This window comes from Ovis canadensis, chromosome 1 (genome assembly GCF_042477335.2).
Source record: "Ovis canadensis isolate MfBH-ARS-UI-01 breed Bighorn chromosome 1, ARS-UI_OviCan_v2, whole genome shotgun sequence".
NCBI classification, from domain to species: Eukaryota; Metazoa; Chordata; class Mammalia; order Artiodactyla; family Bovidae; genus Ovis; species Ovis canadensis.
Window position 1 is genome coordinate 130,137,778 of NC_091245.1, and position 11,599 is coordinate 130,149,376.

General features: G+C 43.0%; 1 non-coding gene across 1 annotated transcript; it reads right to left on the reverse strand.

The window, feature by feature from the left end:
• Positions 1-4,378: 4,378 nt before the first annotated feature.
• LOC138431588 (U6 spliceosomal RNA) lies at positions 4,379-4,485 on the reverse strand. Its single transcript, XR_011253746.1, has one exon. It is a non-coding gene; the product is annotated as a U6 spliceosomal RNA (small nuclear RNA).
• Positions 4,486-11,599: the final 7,114 nt, after the last annotated feature.

Here is an 11,599-nt window from a genome sequence, read left to right on the forward strand (position 1 = left end):
ATGAGTGCAACTGTGTGGTAGTTTGAGCATTCTTTGGCATTGCCTTTCTTTGGGATTGGAATGAAAACTGACCTTTTCCATTCCTGTGGCTACTGCTGAGTTTTCCAAATTTGCTGGCATATTGAGTGCAGCACTTTCACAGCATCATCTTTCAGGATTTGAAACAGCTCAACTGGAATTCCATCACCTTCACTAGCTTTGTTTGTAGTGATGCTTTCTAAGGCCCACTTGACTTCACATTCCAGGATGTCTGGCTCTAGGTGAGTGATCACACCATGGTGATTATCTTGGTCATGAAGATCTTTTTAGTACAGTTCTTCTGTGTATTCTTGCCACCTCTTCTTGATATCTTCTGCTTCTGTTAGGTCCATACCATTTCTGTCCTTTATCGAGCCCATCTTTGCAAGAAATGTTCCCTTGGTATCTCTAATTTTCCTGAAGAGATCTCTAGTCTTTCCCATTCTGTTGAAACATGGTAACAATGATAAAATACAGAACGAATATATATAGGGATATATATATTCATCCTATTTAGGTTGAATAGTTTTGTTATATATAAAAACATTACACTTATATACTTTTATTGCTTATTATATACATCTACATTATAGATATAGTGTTAGCTATTTTTAAAAATTATTCTGTTGTTTGATAGAGTAGCAAATAGGAAGTGTTACATGATGTGTGAAATACCATAAACATAGATGCCAGCCTGTCTTTTCTCAGCCGGCTCTCACACAACATTCAGATGGGTCCCTCCTGGTGCCCTTGCGCCGCTCCCTATTTCCCTCCCTTCTCCCTTCCCTCTCTCCCTGCCTCTCTCTATTTCGAGTAGCCTTTATTTATTTTTAGTAAGAACCCCCAACATGAGATCTACCCTCTTAACGTTTGTTGAAGCTCACAACACAGCAGGGTTAACTATAGGCACCTCGTTGACCAGCGAACATCTAGAGCTTACTCATTTTGTATGACAAACTTTTTATGGACCAAGTTTTGATGAAGTAAACAGCAGCGCAGAACACGCAGCTACGACAAATGTCCTGAAGGTGGCAGCAGAGGACTGAGGTTTGGAAAAAGCTCCAGGGTCCTTGCTTTTCCCAAGGACCTTGGAAAAAAGAAATCTGTAAAGAATCTCTGCCTGTAACGCAGGAGGCAGGAGACGGGGATTCGATTCATGGGTCGGGAAGATCCCCTGGAGAAGGGAATGGTAACCCCCTCCAGTATTCTTGCCTGGAGAATTCCATGGACAGAGGAGCCTGGTGGGCTGCAGTCCATGGGGTCACAAAGTCAGACAGGACTAAGCGACTAATACCTCACCAGGTTCCTTGCAGACGCCCTATGTGATTTGAAGGGGTGAGAAAGGTTATCCCATGGGTCTCTTCTCGTATCTTAAAATTCCCTTTCATTATTACTGCTGGGAAGGGATGTGTCATGGTATTGCAGGAAGCTTTTCTAAATGCAAATGATATCCTGGAACAGGGAGCTTTCTATTATTCATCAAAACCTCAGGCAAAATGAGAGCACCTGTGTATTAACAGGGCGGAATGAAGTGGACCTAAGGGTGGAGGTGAGATTGGGGCAGGAAGAAAAGGGCGTGGGTTTGGGCGCGCCCCGGGGCACCTTGATCTGTAGGGAGGAGCACAGCCAGGGAAAGCCAGAGCTAAACCATCTAGTGGGGCCAGAGAGTCCTCTCCTGTCTGGGTCTAAGGTTTGAGCCCTTGGAACATCATCATCCATCAAGTTTAAATAACATGTAGATTCCCAAGTGTCTATGTGTACCGAATAGATTCTCAGTATCTTCTGGGGATGAGGTTAGCAATAAAATGGATAAAAAGAGGCCGGGAATACTGTCAAGGGTTCAGAGTGACTCTCTGAAATTAATACTACCACCAGAGGGCAGTATTACCCCACCAAATGTTTACACCCTAAGGTTCCCTTTTGCAAGCTAAGCGGACCGCCTACAACTAACTACACGTGTTTCCCATTTGTATCAGTAATTGGAATTTGCTTATAAGCAGCAATTCTGCCTGCAATGCGGGAGACCGGGTTCGATTCCTGGGTCGGGAAGATCCCCTGGAGAAGGAAATGGCAACCCACTCGAGTATTCTTGCCTGGAGAATTCCATGGACAGAGGAGCCTGTCAAGCTACAGTCTGAGGAGTTGCAAGAGTCAGACACGACTGAGCAGCTAAACTACTACTACTATAAGGAGCAATTTATTCTTTATTTGCGTTTTTCCCGTAAATAACAAATACTTTTTTGTTGTTGTTGTTGCTGTTGTTGCTAATAGTGACTGCTTTAGATATACTTCAGTTATTATCTGGGATTATTAGATGAGCGCCTAAAGGTGGTATTGTCTGTGACTTCAGGCATTTTGATTCAAAATTGTCAGTGAAAAAACACAAAAAAACAAAAAACTAAGCAGCATGTGAACTGACATATGAAACCCTCCTAGCCAGAATACACCAACTGCTGTTGATTGCAAGACAAAACAACATAGAACTTGTTCAGTTGGTAATTTCCTCTTCCTGATTCGCATCCATGGCTTTTTCCTAGTAGGATAAAGCAAAATGGTTGCTACATATAGTTCATATGGTTTACACATTCAAAGCCATTTTTGTATTAATGCATTTGGTGGTTAAGAGTTTGCAAAGGTGATTATCAAACAAGATAGTACATGGAGGCAACCTGGTCCAAGCCTTACACACAGCAGAGATCCTAAAGACACAGAGGCTGCTGCTCCGTTAATGAAGCGTTGTGAGCGATTAGGGGACAGGTACAACAGGCCTTGGCTAGGGTGGTTCAGAAGCAGCCAAACAGTGACACACCCTGCTGGTGCTTTATCAGATGCACGACAGGGTGAGCTGTCTGCTCTGCATCCCCACCTCACTATATCAGTGCAGGAAAAAGAGCGAAACTTCCTATCTTCAAGAGACTCTGCGGACCACAGTGCTCAGCATCAACACCTTTCGAGAATAGCTGATCCATATTTTTTCGTTGCTGGATTTGGATTTAAATCCCCCAGGCAAAGTTAAAGGCACACTTCTGGGGCAGTCTTTGCTGGGATCTGCTGAGTGTCCGGTCTCTTGGACAGCTTCAGAGTGATAGAATATTTGGTAGACATAGTGACATTGGGGGCTTCCCTTGTGGCTCAGTCGGTGAAGAATCTGCCTGCAATGTGGGAATCCGCTTTCAATGCAGGAGACCTAGGTTCTTTTCGTGGGTTGGGAAGATCCCTTGGAGAAGGAAATGGCAACCCATTCAAGTATTCTTGCCTGGAAAACCCCATGGACAGAGGAGCCTGGAGGGCTACAGTCCATGGTGTTGCAGGAGTCGGACATGACTTAGTGACTAAACCACAGTGACATTACAGCTTCAAGACACCATTGGGCCCTACAGGGCATAGGTAGCAGGCAAAGGTGACTGGCCTTAATGCCTGGGATCATTCAGTTTCCCCCATCTCCTCTTGTTTTAGGCTTCTTCCCCCTAGTAGGTGTATATGGGGCCAATTCCTTAAGTAAGATCTCGTGTTTGGACCAGTTTAGACTCTGGCCATTCTTCAAGCTTTTCTCTTCCTTCCTTCCTTCCCTGCTTACTTCCTCATCTTGCTCCTTCCCTCCCTTTCTTCCTTCCAAGCATCCTAATGCCTTGTTACTTATTGTAGTCTATTCATTTTAGATCCAGACATTAGAAGCAAGTATTTTATTTAACGCATTTCCTGTTACAGACTGAATTGTATCCTCTCTTTCTACATAGATGCTGAAGTCCTTGCCTGCACTAACTCAGAATGTAACTGTGTTTGGAGATAGGTCTCTCAAGAGGTGAGTGAGTGCTGAGTCGCTTCAGTCCTGTCTGACTCTTTGTGACCCCATGGACTGTAGCCCGCCAGGCTCCTCTGCGCATGGGATTCTCCAGGCAAGAATACTGGAGTGGGTTCTTTCAACAGGTTATTTATGTTATGTTAGTTGCTCAGTCATGTCTGACTCTCTGCAACTCCATGGACTATCACCTGCCAGGCTCCTCTGTCCATAGAATTTTCCAGGCAAGAATACCGGAGTGGGTTGCCATTTCTTCCTCCAGGGGGTTAACTAAGGTTAAATGAGATCGTCAGGGTGGCCCTAATCTAATGCTTGGTGTCCTTATTAGGAGACATTAAGATGCAGACACACAGGGCAGAGACCATGTGGAGAAATGGAAAAGGTGGCCATCCACAAGCTAAGGAGAGAGGCCTCAGAGAAAATCAAACTTGCTGACATTTTGATCTTGGAGTTCCAGCCTCCAGAACTGTAGGACAATGATTTTCTGTGCTTTACGAGGCTCTAGTCTGTGGTGTTTTGTTACAGCAGCCCTAGCATGAATTCATCCCCTTAGAATATGTGTAAATAACAGAATAGTTCTGGAATTTGTGCCTCAGTCTTGCTTAGGAGCCATGCTAATCGTCTGTGTATCAGTCTAATTTTAGCAGACGTGCTACCAAGCCTAGCCCTCGGCATGGATTTCTTAACCCCCAAATTTACCAAAGCTTTAAAACCTGGGCTTTCCTGGAGTTTGGGTCTCATGTCTTCTGTTGCCACATCCCAGTGTTGCTCCCCACTTGACATTTGATGAGTGTAAGGAGACCCCATGTCACAGCGTTTCTGAGCAGTTTCAGGGCCCTCCCCCGACTCGGTACAGCATGTTGATTCACTTTCATATTTAACATCAGCACGAGTACAAAAGCACCATCGAAAATCGAAACCCTCTTAGAAATGGTGGCATGTGGGTGGGGAGGAACTGGGGACTGTGACGAAAGAGAGAAAGTTGGTCGAAACCTTTCTTTTACTGCTGTTGCAGGCAAAACGTTTCTCTGTCAAGAGAACGGCCACGCGTCTACAGAGCCCATTAAAATTCCCATGTTTGGGTGAAAATATTGAAGTAAAGTACTGCAGATGGCAGCATGACATTACACATGATGATTTTGGAGCAAAGTCACAGCGTCATTGTCCCACTTTCCTTTTTTTTTTTTTTTTCTCCTAGTGGGTAAGTTACTGGAAGCTTTTAAAAAATGATTATTTATGGTGAAAACTTGGATAGGCAATTATGCCTGTTTTTCAAGTTCACTTCCATGGTCTGCAGTGGCAATGTACCAGTCAGCAACATCCCCTTGAAAAGCCTCCAGGCAAATACATTGTTATCTAGCTCCCCACTGGGAGAATCCCAAGGTTAGATTTCAACCTATTTTGAAATTAAACTTCAGAGATATGCCCAACCTTCTCTCAAGTTCTTAAAGATAAGTTTACCCAAAGTTAACAAAGAAGTAATTATTCAGAACCTAGGGCACCAAAGCTATATGAGAGATGCCTCTTAGACGACACACACGTGCTGCTCTGTAACAGACATGCAGACATGCTTCAGTTTCCCCCCATTCATTTTTAACCAGAAAAAATGAGTGCTTTGGGAACTCCAGGGATGTCTGTTTTCAGCAAAATCTCTAAAACTCTAAACACCAGGTCAGCAGACATATTCTCTTCAGGTTCAGGCAGTAAATATTTCCAGCACTTTGGGCCACATGGCCTCCACCACAACTCTGCCTTGTACCCAAGGGCAGCCACAGGCAGTGTGTCTACCAACTGGTGTGGCCCTGTTCCAATAAAACTTTATTTATAAAAGCAGGCGGGCGGATTTGGCTCTAGGTAGCTTGCCAACGTCTGCTGTAAACCTGGGCTTGCGGATCCTCTGAGGAGGCCTCCCTGTATTGTTTGAATTCTTGTGGACATTTTACCCTCCCTCCTGGTTTTTTTTTTTTTTTTTCATCTTCTCACTTAAAGGCTGCTATGACTCATATGTATTTCAAGCATGACCTGTATCTTTTTTTTTTGGAGGTAAAATGCTGAGGGTGACATTGGAGACATATTCAATCACAGTGTTAGCCTATGTTTTGTTCTTTCTGATTTCTTCCCATGAGGTCCATGTGGCCTGGGTTCAATCTTAGGAATAAGTGTTTGGATTTGGGACCATGCTTGTTTTGAAATTGGCCCCGTAAGGATGAAGGTAATGGAGCAAATGCTATTCATGTCCCCTGAGGTAACGCATGTGCCCAGTAGGCAGACAATCAGCTTCGGTAGCCATTTACATTGGTAATTATATGAGGAGGTAGCATAAACATTTGTTTATGAAGAGTGCCCTGGATGTAATAAAATGCACTAAGCAATTTTCAAAAAGGTGATGTGTTTATTAATATGCTTATTAACAGTCCTTCATAGCTCAGTTGGTAAAGAATCTGCCTGTAAGGCAGGAGAACCCGGTTCTATTCCTGAGTGGGGAAGATTCGCTGGAGAAGGGTTAGGCTACCCACTCCAGTATTCTTGGGCTTCCCTGGTAGCTCAGCTGATAAAGAATCCACCTGCAATGTGGGAGACCTGGGTTCAGTCCTTGGGTTGGGAAGATCCCCTGGAGAAGGGAAAGGCTACCCACTCCAGAATTCTGGCCTGGAGAATTCCAAGGGTTGTATAGTCCGTGGGGTTGCAAAGAGTCAGACATGAATGAGTGACTTTCACTTTCATTTTATCAAGTGTCAGTTTCCATAGATGCTGAATCCACACACCGTTCACTCAAAGTCAATGTCTAAACTCTGGTAAAGATGGTCTAAATGTTGAGAATGGTGGTGAGCCTGTGAGAATTGGCGAACATGATCTCCTCAAGGCTGCCTTGAGGCAGACCTGACCCCTGGTTGGCCCCAGACTGTTCTCCTTCTTGAAGGGATTCTCTTAAAGGGGATTGGGCTGCTAGGCCGTTTCCCAAATGTCCAGGCTGCAGCAGACCCCAGCAGAGTAAAGCAAATCATTTCCAGGAGCTTTTTCTGGGGCAGGTATATATGCAAGCATGTTTTTGATAGCTTCTGGCCTCATTTTAATTCTAAGCTTATAAGAGCATTATAGAAGTGATGACCTTGAATGTGAAGTTGAAGCTGGCCAAGGGTCTCTCTTCTGTCACATAAAATCCACTCACACCACACTTGATACACTTCGTATGGGTTAATTTAAGAGTAAACTCCATCATCCACATGTGGACTATGGTACTTGTGGGCTGAAGAGTGGGCAGGAATCTGTGGTTGGCCTTCACATCTTGACCTAGCGTCACTTGAATTCCTGCTTTGTGTCAGCTCTCATAGGAAAGTAAAGCCATTCCAGAGGCTTACCTGTACAATAAAGGACTTTGTTTATTTTTATCTTTCTTGCCAGCTTGGAAATCTTATTACGTGGGCTGAGCTGCAGAAATAGACCAAACTATATAGAACAACCTGCTTCATGGAACAACCTTGGGAAGTGTGGTGACTGAGTTACAGATAGGCATTTAAGTGGGGGGGAATTTCCATGCTAAATATACTCAAAGGACCAGAGAAGTGAATTCACATGAAAACATATATTGGGTGCTTGGAGACTGTGCTTTCTATAGACAGGCTGTATAAAACCGTATCAAGGAAAGTCTCTAGGGGAAGACATGAGAATTTGTTCAAGGCATTGGGATCAAAAGTTCTGCTAAACTTGTCTTAATTATTGGCTGAAACTTGATGGAAAGAGGAAAAAAATCCTCCAGGTGATACAAAGTAGACCTTTTTCCTTCATGTTCCACAGAAGTTTCTTCGAAATATTTTCCATCTCCACCCTGATTTGGCAAGCTTTGAATATGTGTATTCAGTGCGTACCTAAACCTCTTAGACCCTTGGACTGTGCTGTTCAATATGGTAGCCACTAGCCCAGGTTTCTACTAAGCACTTGAAATGGGGCCACTGTAACTAAGGAACTCAATTGTTAATTCTATTGAATTCTAGTTACTTTAATTGAATTTCATCGTGTGGCTATTGGTCATCTTATTATGACATCAAAGATAAAGAACATTTCCATCATTGCAGAACATTCTCCTTAGACCATGCACAGTTCTACTGTGTGACAGGTCAATTATTTTGTGCGTAAAATTGTTTTTCATATTGAAGACTTTGTTTTCTACCAACTGGCAAAGTTTAAAAAAGAATGCTATGGAGAAGACAACTTAACTCTTAAGGTTTTGTTAAAACCTTCTTAACATTTGCTCAAACCTCTTCCTCCCACTCTCCCATTCTGAGTAATTCTGTTTATTCCTGTATGTAGCATTTTATATTTAGTTCTTTCTAATGTAGCTAAATACAAATATACCAATTTCAGGAAACACTTCTTTAATTAGTTGTACTTGAAATGTCCTCATGGATCCTTCCTGTAATAACTGAGAGAACCATTCCCTATTCCCAGTGGGAAAAATGAAAAAGAGAAAGACCTGTTTTCTTCATTTACGCCAAACAGGAAAATGCTGTGGTTTAGCAATGGATAATTAAGTGGGAGGAAGCTTCTTAGGTCTTTAAAATGGAGTAACAAAACACGTATGTCAACTTGCCTTGCTCTTCTTCCTAATTTCTCCAAAGAGTATCTGTGAATAGCTAATTTAGGCTTTCTTTGGGGTGGGGGTGTCTCACTTTAAGTACACATTAGCTTCAGGAAAAAGAGATCTTATTTTTTAATCATGGTTTACAACCTAATGTGGCATATTTCAGAATGTAGCTAATGTTCTCAAAAAGGTCATATACCAGCAAAATGGTCATTTTCTGATATTGTTATCAAGAAAAATGAATGGAAAGCAAGATACATTAAAATTACTAAGATCTGAGATCCTTGAGGGCACCAATCTTGTATGTTTTGTCCCCAGGGTAAACCCAGGTGCGCCCTCCAACCCCCCGTGCTTGTGCTGTTGGGAGCTTCTATGCCCCTTAAATGTGAGAGTCAGCTTGTGTACTGTTATCGGGTAAGAAGTGTTTCCCAGGCGGCTCAGTGGTAAAGAATCTGCCTGTCAATGCTGGAGACAAGGGGTCGATCCCTGAGTCAGGAAGATCCCCTGGAGGAGGAAATGGGCACCCACTTCAGTATTCTTGCCTGGGGAATCTCATGGACAGAGGAGCCTGGCGGGGACTATAGTCCATGGGGTCACAAAGAGTTGGACACGACTTTATGACCAAACATCAAGAGCAGGGTAAGAACTGCTGAATATTGGGGATCAGGGTTATTGCTGAGTGATTTGTCTAGGCCCTAAGTACTCCTGTTTTGGAGACAAGGCAGCAACTTGGGGTGAGTAGCCCAGGCTCACGGTGTCTCCATGTAACTGTTTCCTCTGTCAGAGAAGGGTTTCTTGAAGGCAGACCCAACATCAGAGACGGACAGACTTAACTACACCAACTGGCACTTATACTTTAAAAAGATACTCAACTTTTTCTTTTTCCTTTCAGATTTATTGAGCTGTGATTGACATACAGTGCTTTATCAGTTTAAGATGTCCAGCAAAATGATTAGACTCACATACATCATAAAGCGATGATCACCATAAGTTTAGTGAACATCCATCATGCCATACAGATACAAAATTAAAGAACTAGAACAATTTTTTCTGTGTGGTGAAAACTTTTAGAATTTACTCTATTAATGACTTTCATATATGACATGGAACAGTGCTCATATTTCTGACAGATGTGAAATAGGATGAGAGTGAGAGGGGAGTCTTCCTTAGCTTTATATCAACCACCAGTTTCCCCTTCCTTCCCTATTTGTCTCATCCTTGCACTGTCAGAAAAATATGTCAGTAACATTTGCTTCACTTGCTTACTCGATCAGTCGTGTCTGACTCTTTGTGACCCCATGTACTATAGCCTGCCAGGTTCCTATGTCCATGGGATTCTCTAAGCACCAACCCTCGAGTGGGTTGCCATTTCCTTCTCCAGGGGATCTTCCCCACCCAGGGACTGAATCCACATCTCCCGTGTCTCCTGGATCTCAGGCAGATTCTTTACCCACTGGGCCATTGGGGAACATAGCTCCCCACTAAAAGATTGCCAACACCTTTCCCAAGTAATAGTGATCAACATACTTAATAGGCTTCAGCTGTCTATTTTGGGAGCCCTGGCAACAAATCTAACTAAAAAAGAAGTCAAATTTTTAAAAAGAAACACTGCTTTATTGCTTAAATGTGGAAATAATACAGACCACCAGCTAAGCTAATAGTTTTTTGAGAAAGTTAAATACGCACATAAATGAAAGGTGACAAAATGGATTCATGTGTAAAAAGGGGCCCCAATTTGCTGGCACATCTTTGCTACTCTGAGCTTTCCACTCATAAATAACAATGATCTGAAGAAGCTACAAAGCAATCTGCAAACCCTGTAATAGTGCTGTCTCCAAATAAATGAAAGCACAGTGCAGTTCACTTTTCCGTGCCTTTCTCTAGCCTACTCTTTCTCTTTTTTCTAACATTGAAAATTTTATTTTTTATTGGGTTAGTGGTGGTTTAGTTGCTAAGTCGTGTCTGACTCTTTGAGACCCCATGGACTGTAGACCACCAGACTCCTCTGGCCATGGGATTCTCCAGGCAAGTATACTGGAGTGGGTTGCCATTTCCTTCTCCAGAGAATCTTCCCAACCCAGCTGATTAACAAAGTTGTGATAGTTTCAGGTGGACAGTGAAGGGACTCAGCCATACATATACATGTATCCATTCTCCCCCCAACTCCCCTTTCATCAAGGCTGCCACATAACACTGAGCAGAGTTCCTTGTGGTATTCAGTGGGTTCTTGTCGGTTATTCATTTTATTTTATTTTTATTTTTTTATTTTTTTTGGTTATTCATTTTAAATACAGCAGTGTGTACCTGTTCTTCCCAAACTCCCTAACTATTCCATCCCCCTATCCTGCCCCTGAGCCCCTCCCCCAGTAAACATGTTGTTTTCTAAGTCTGTGAATCTGTTACTGTTTTGTTGGTAAGTTAATTTGTGTCATGACTTTTTAGATTCCACACATAAGGGATATCATACTGTGTTTCTGCTTCTCTGTCAGACTTGCTTCACTCAGTATGACAATCTCCAGGTCCATCCATGCTTCTCTAGCCTGCTCTTAACTGTTTCTCCCTGAGAATGATTCTTTACTTTGAACTTCCCTCTGACTCTTCTTGGATGCTGGGTGTATATTACTGGCTAGACTCCAGTCCACAATGGAGATTTCAGAGTGTTTTGGCAGACCTGGCTTAAGAAGTGATGCAGAAAGTGGGACATTTCGCCACTGAGCTGAGTTGTGAGAGTCATAAAGTGATGTATGTACAGAAAGACACAATTCTGAACAGCTGGTGAAAGTTCTTAAAATAAAAATATGTTCCCTATAAGCTTTTATTCTAAAGTAGGTGCAGATTTCCAAGGTGGCCTGGGAATCATACAATAGCTCATCTTTTTTTCCTTAACATTCTCTGAACTAATTAAATTCTGAAAAACCATTTAAATGAAAGTAGGCCATGATTTCAGAGAAGGCAATGGCACCCCACTCCAGCACTCTTGCCTGGAAAATCCCATGGATGGAGGAGCCTGGTGGGCCGCAGTCCATGGGATCTTTAAGAGTCGGACATGACTGAGTGACTTGACTTTCACTTTTCACTTTCATGCATTGGAGAAGGAAATGGCACCCCACTCCAGTGTTCTTTCCTGGAGAATCCCAGAGACACGGGAGCCTGGTGGGCTCCCATCTATGGGGTCGCACAGAGTCGGACATGACTGAAGCGAC